At 37.4% G+C, this 6,816-nt stretch overlaps 1 pseudogene; it reads left to right on the top strand.

Annotated features, from left to right (window-relative positions):
- The first annotated feature begins 6,303 nt into the window (after positions 1 to 6,303).
- On the top strand, positions 6,304 to 6,814 carry LOC103199835 (annotated as a pseudogene).
- Positions 6,815 to 6,816: the final 2 nt, after the last annotated feature.

The following is a 6,816-nucleotide window of genomic DNA, read 5'->3' as shown; positions in this document are numbered from 1 at the left end:
CCCACCAGCCACTCCTCAGAAGCAAGGTTGGGCAATCTACTTCCATAGTGATTCTGCCTTGGAAACCCAAAGAGAGGTTGCTGTGAGTTGGGTCCAACTCAACGGCATATAACAACAACAACATATTCACGAGGGATATTGGTCTGCAGTTTTTCCTTTTGAGTGATGTCTTTGCCTGGTTTTGGTATCAAGGTTATCCTTGCTTCATAAAATAAATTTGGGAGGATTCCATCCTCTTGTATATTTTGGAATAGTTTGAATATAATTGGTGTCAATTCTTCTCCGAACGTTTGGTAAAATTTTCCTGTGACACCGTCTGGGCCAGGACTTTTTTTTGTTGGTAATTTTTTATGACCTGTTCAATTTCTTCTTTTGTTATAGATCTGTTTAACTTTTCCACATTCATCAGTGTTAGTTTAGGTAAGTGGTGTGTTTCTAGAAATCTGTCCATTTCTTCCGGATTTTTTTTCAAATTTATTGGAGTACAGTTCTTCACAGTATTCTGATATTATCCTTTTTATTTCAGTTGGTTCTGTTGTGATGTCGCCTATTTCATTTCTTATTCATGTTATTTGTATTCTCTCTCTCTCTTTTCCTTTGTTAAATTTGCCAGTGGTTTGTCAATTTTATTAATCTTTTTTTAAAAAAATTCTAGTATTGTTGATTTTTTTCTATTGTCTTTCTATTTTCTGTTCCATTGATATCTGCTCGAATCTTTATTATTTATTTTCTTCTGGTGACTGTAGGCTTTTCTTGCTGTTCTTTTTCTAATTGTTGGAGATGTTGTTTAAAGTGTTGATTTTGGTTCTTCTTTTTTGATGTGTGCCTTTATTGCTATAAATTGGCCTCTGATCACTGCTTTTGCTGTGTCCCAAGGATTTTGGTAAGTTGTGTTTTCATTCTCTTTTGATTCAAGGAATTTTTTTTTAATTTCATTTTTTTAAAAAATTCTATTTCCCTCTCATTCTTAGAGAGGGTGTTGTTCAGTTTCCATGTGTTTGCTCTTTTTCCATTGATCTTCCCATTTTTCATTTCTAATTTGATAACATTGTGGTTTGAGAAGATGCTTTGCAGTATTTCAATGTTTTAAAATTGATTAATGCTTGCTTTATGGCCTAACATATGGTCTATCATGGAAAATTTTCCATAGGTACAGGAAAAGAATATATATTGTGCCGTTGTTGGGTGAAGTGCTCTGTAGATGTCTATAAGGTCAATTTGGTGGATTGTATTGTTTAGCTCTTGTGCATCTTTGTTGAGTTTCTTTCCAGTTGTTCTGTCTTTCATTGAAAGTAGTGCATTAAAGTCTCCTACTATAATTATCGACTCATCTATTTGCCTTCTCAGTTCTGTTAAATTCTGATTTATGTATTTGGGACTCTTTCATTGGGTCCATAGATACTTATTATGGTTATGTCTTCTTGTTCAATTGTTCCTTTAATCGTTATATAATGGACTTCCTTGTCCTTATGGTCCTTTTTGTCTTAAAGTCAATTAGATCAGAAATTAATATTGCCACTCCTACTCTTTTGATTGCCATTTGCTTGATAAATCTTTTTCCAACTTTTGATTTTTAGTCTATTTTTGTCTTTGTCTCTAAGGTGTGTCTCTTGTAGACAGTATATTGATGGGTTATGTTTTCTTATCCAGTCTGCAAGTCTCCATCTCTTGAGTAGTACATTTAATTCATTAACATTCAGCATAATTATTGACAAGTATGAATTGGTTGTTGTCATTTTGTTATGTTTTTTTTTTTTCATGGTGTTCCTGGTTTCTTTGTTGGATATAATTTCGGTGCTGAGCTTATTATGTTTATGAATTGTGTTATTATTTCCTTTATTGCTATTGTTTTAGTATTTGCTAAATATTTGTGCTTGTTCTCTTTCTTATTGTGATGTGAAGGTTTATCATTTTTCTTTGAGGTTACCCTGTGATTTATAATTTTCTCACTGAGTTTAGAACAGTCCATTCCATTTGCAACTCTCTTGACTTCCTCACCATTTAGAAGTTTTACAACTGCACTATTTTTCCCCTCTTTTTGGTTTGTAGGTGTCCTCATTTGCCAATTGATGTCTCTGGTTCCCCATTTACAATCTTGTAAGCTTATTTTACTTTGGATACTTCCATAGCTTTGCTGATTTCTGGGTTATGTCATCTTGTGTATTAATGGTCACTTGTTGTTTGTTATTATTGGTTCTCTGTTCAAAGAAATCTCTTTAATATCTCTTGTAAGATTGGTTTGGTTTTAAAAAATTCCCTTAATATCTGCTTACTTGGAAAGCTCCTAATTTCACCATCATTATTTGAGAAACAATTTTCCTGGGTATATAATTCTTGGTTGGAAACTTTTGTCTTTTAGGGTTTTATAAATACCATCCCATTATCTTCTCGCTAGCATGGTTTCTGCTGAGGAATCAGAGCTTATTCTTATTGGTTGTCCTTTGTAGGTAACTTTTCATTTTTCCATTACTGCTTTCAGGATTCTTTCTTTGTCTTTGGTTTTGATGAGTTTGATGATGATATGTCCTGGTGATTTTTTTGGGGGGTCTATCCTGTTTTGGGTTCATTGGATATATTCTCATCTTTCATCATATCAGGGATGTTCTCTTCCAACAAATCTTGGACAATTTTCTCAGTGGTTTTCTTTTTCTCTTCCTGTTCTGGAATTCTGATTATATATAGGTTATTCCTTTTGAGGGTATCCTACATGAACCTTTGGCTTTCTTCATTTTGTTTGGCTCTTTTTTCTGATTGATCTTTTTCCAAAAACATTCAGATATTTGTCTTCAATCTCATTAATTCTTTCTTCCATTGATTTGATTCTACTCCTTTGCCCTTTCAATGTGTTATCTATTTCTGAAATTTTAGTATTAATTTTCTAGATTTCTATTTGTAGGTTTTATATCATTTCTAATTTTTCATTTATTTTGTCATTTTGTTCTTATATTTTCTTCTGAAATTTTTCTAGGCTTTTGTCTGTGTTTTCCTTAATTTTGTCAGTGTTTTCCTTGGTCTTTTCCCTAATCCTTTGAATAAACCTAAGTATAATTATTTTGAATTCTTTATCAGGGATTTCCAATCCTGTTTCTTCCTCAGGGATATGTCCTAGGTCTGTATCCTGCTCCCTTGTTTCTACCACTTTATCTGTTTCTTTGTGTGGACAGTGATGGTTTGTTTTCTCTGAGACATTGTGACTCTGTTGTATTTAATTCTTTATTAACTGTGAAGAGAATTAATGGTGATTCAGGCTCTTCTTGATGGTCATTTATCATAGACCAGTTGGTGAAGAAGAAAGTGGTGACTCTCACTACATAAATAGAGCTGCAGAAGGTGCAGGTGTGGTTGCATCATATGGGCACAGTTGCTGTGTCCCACTCAAGTAGACAAAAACAATGATCAAAAAACTATCAAAAAAGTAAAAGCAAGTGGACAAAAAATGCACCACATAAACACACAAGAACAATCACCTCAAAAAAAAAAAAAAAAAAAAGAACTTGCAATATCTGGGGAGGGAGCAATAAGAGAAAAGCGGTAGAGTAGGAGAATAATGAAGAAAAATGTAGGGAAAATGCAAAAAGAAAAACAAGGAATGGGGAGAGCCATGAGAAAGAAAAAAATGGGAACCAGGAACCAGGAAGAGAGAAAAGCTGAAAACTAGACTTTGGGAAGGGGAGAAGAAAGAATAATAATAAAAAGGACAGAAAAAAAATAATTTTAAAGAAGACAAAAACAAACTAAAAAAAAAAAAGGAAAAAATATCTGGGCAGGGCAGGACAGGGCACCCAGGCTCTGTTGGAGTACATACTGGGATGGAATTCCTGCCAGCCCAGAAGGTGGATGGGAGTCAGGAATGGCACGGTCGTGCCTTGGTTCACCAAGAGTGTGTGCAGCGTAAGAGTAACTAGGGGAATATTGCACCTTTTCAGTCATTTGTGTCCAGAATGTCCTTGTGGTCCCTAGCAAGTGGAGCTTATCCTTAGGTCTCTGGAATCTGAGAGAATGCTGTCACTTTAAATATCCATAATGTTCCAACCACGTAAACATTCAAAATGGCTGTGCCCTCTAGACATGTAAAAGTCCACAGCTCACCCCGCCTTCCTCTTCACTGCTTCCCCTTTTATTCTTTGGCCACCAGTGCAGTCCTCCATGTAGCCCTTGGTACCAGGGCTGATTTTTTAAGTTAATTCTTAGGTCCTAACACCACTTGGCAATAGCCAAGCTGTCCATATGGTCAGGATAGCTGACAGACTGCAGCTCCGTATATCTCCTTTTTGGGTGTTTTCATGCTGGTTCTTCTGCTAGTTGGAGTTTAGTCCACTTCCGTATCCTTCCTTTCAAAGCTCAGGGCTCCAGGATTATCCTCTCTATCTGTGTTAATCGGTTTTCCTATTCTTTCTTTAAGAGGGTCTGTGTAGTTTGTCTGGCTATTCCACCATCTACTGGAACTCACTAAAATAATTTTTAAAAGCCCTTTATTAAAAGGAAGAGAGTGGAACTGGTAAGGCTTTAGAGTGTGTGGGAAACAAAACTGGGAAAGTTTTACCTTGGATAAAAGCAGCCCCAGGGCTCAGAGCTGCCACCAGCATTCCCAAGAAGGCCCTGTACAATTATGAACCAGACTCCCCACTTCTAACCACTTTGGAGTGATTAGTAAAACCGGAACGCAAAGAACCATCAAAAACCAAAATAATTTAATGAAAAGTATTGTATCAATTTATTCAGACTACCTATATCAGAAAAACTTGGGGAGCTTACTAAAACCCCTAAAATCTCAAGGTGTGAGGCACAGTAATTTATATTATCACCTAATAGCTACTCCCTTCACTCTACACGCAATGGAACTTTCCCATATTGAAATCTGAAAAGTATCATTCAGTGCACTTTCTCAACCATACCTAATCAATAGAATCACTGATGTCCATACCCAGGTTCCCTAGGTCAGGTCTACTGATCAGCACCTGGGAGTCTGCATTTTAAACACATGCTGCCCTCCTGCCATCTGGCTCCCGAATACACACACACACACCGGTGAATCATATATCAGACAAGTTTGGGAAACACAAGTGTAGTGGAAAGAATTCATCAGTGGCTTAGACATGGGGAAGCTTCCTTTCTAGTCCCAGGTCTTCTGCTTTAACAACTCTCAGATTTGTAATTTTCAAATAGTGGTTTTCAGCAGGAGGTGATTTTTATTCCCCTGGAATAAAATCATGTCTGGAGACATTTTTTATTGTCATGACTTGGAGGTTTAGAAGACTTGTTACTGGCAACTCATGAGTAGAGGGTAGGAATGCCACTAAACAACCTACAATGCAAAGGACAATCCTTGACTACAAAGAATTCCAACAGCAAAGTCCACAATGCCAAGGTTGGAAACACTATATTAGGTAATGTTTCCATGGAAAATCTATAAGGCAGAAGGAAAAAAGAAGAGAGAAGTGTAGGAGGTGAGGTATCACGTCAAATCCCTCAGGATAATTTTTATTAAATTCCATAAGGAAGCCCTGGGGACAGTACAGATCCCACTTCAGAGTTTTCTTGACCAGGGGCAAGGGAACTGTAGTATTTTTACACCCATGTATGTCATTCACTGATTAAGGATGTCCTTCCAAACCAAAAATCAAACTCACTACCATTGAGTAGATTCTGACTCATAGCAACCCCCACTGAATTTCCAAGGCTATAAAATTTTACAGAAGCAGAGTGCCTCATTTTTCTTCCATGGATCTGCTGGTGGGTTTGAACCACTGACTTTTTAGTTAATAGCCAAATGCCTTAACCATTCCAATACTAGAACTTCTTTAAGGATGCCCCTGGGGAACATAAATTCCCAGGCTCCCCAGTACTCTATGTACACACGAAGCAAGTTCTAGCACCAACTTGAGGGCAGCCCTCAGCCAAGGAGACCAGACACTGGCTGTTGGGAGTGAAAGTGCCCCAGGAGCAGGAGAATGGGAAGCGAAGGGCTTCCTGGGACAACACACCCACAATCTGCAATGGTAGAGCAATAGTTCTCAAACTGCTTTTTAATTACAAGTATTTAGTAGGAAGAAAACTTTTCTTGGAAGGTCAATATATAATACAGGTAATCCCGATTTGTGACGAGTTTCCATTATGATTCTGTTGTAAGTTGATTCTGACAAAAGTTAAATACTTATTTATTATTATTATTTTTAGTTTTCATTATTATTGTCTCTTATTATCAATATCTTTATAAATCCAATCTTTATTTATCTGTGAGGGTTGGAAAAACTACGTATGAAATTACAGATATATTTTAATAGTAATCTTCGCGTTGGCAAGATGGCGTGGGGCGTGCTGGTGCTGCTCTTTCCGCCGAGGCCGGCATCCCGGGGACTTCTCCGAAACTGTTGGGAGCAACTCGTCAGAAACTTCTGCAGACCCGACCAGCCTTTCCCAGTCCTCCTTGGGAACCAGCATTAGCAATCCAGGGTTCAGATGCATTTGCAGGACCAGCAAATGATACCAGTGGAAGTAAAGAGATTTCCAGCCTTTTGGATAGTATCTGTTGGATGGCAGCTCCCAAAAACAGACTACTGGCAGTATTGAAGTTAACCGGTGTAGGAGAAGAAACCCTCATAAGCTTATTAAAGTTAAGCATAATATAGACATTTGTCCTGAATGTGGTCACCTGAAACAGAAACACGTCCTTTGTAGATTTTGCTATGAGAAGGTGTGCAAAGAGACTGCGGAAATCAGAAGACAGATAGGAAAAGCAGAAGGGGGTCCTTTTAAGGCTCCTATTGTAGAGACAATGGTTTTGTACAGGGGGGAGAAACCATCTGAACAGGATCA

This window comes from Orycteropus afer, unplaced genomic scaffold (assembly GCF_000298275.1).
Source record: "Orycteropus afer afer isolate SDZICR_OR568_19922 unplaced genomic scaffold, OryAfe1.0 scaffold00122, whole genome shotgun sequence".
NCBI classification, from domain to species: domain Eukaryota; kingdom Metazoa; phylum Chordata; class Mammalia; order Tubulidentata; family Orycteropodidae; genus Orycteropus; species Orycteropus afer.
The sequence above is the reverse complement of the archived record's forward strand: the minus strand, read 5'-3'. Positions and strand labels throughout refer to the sequence as shown.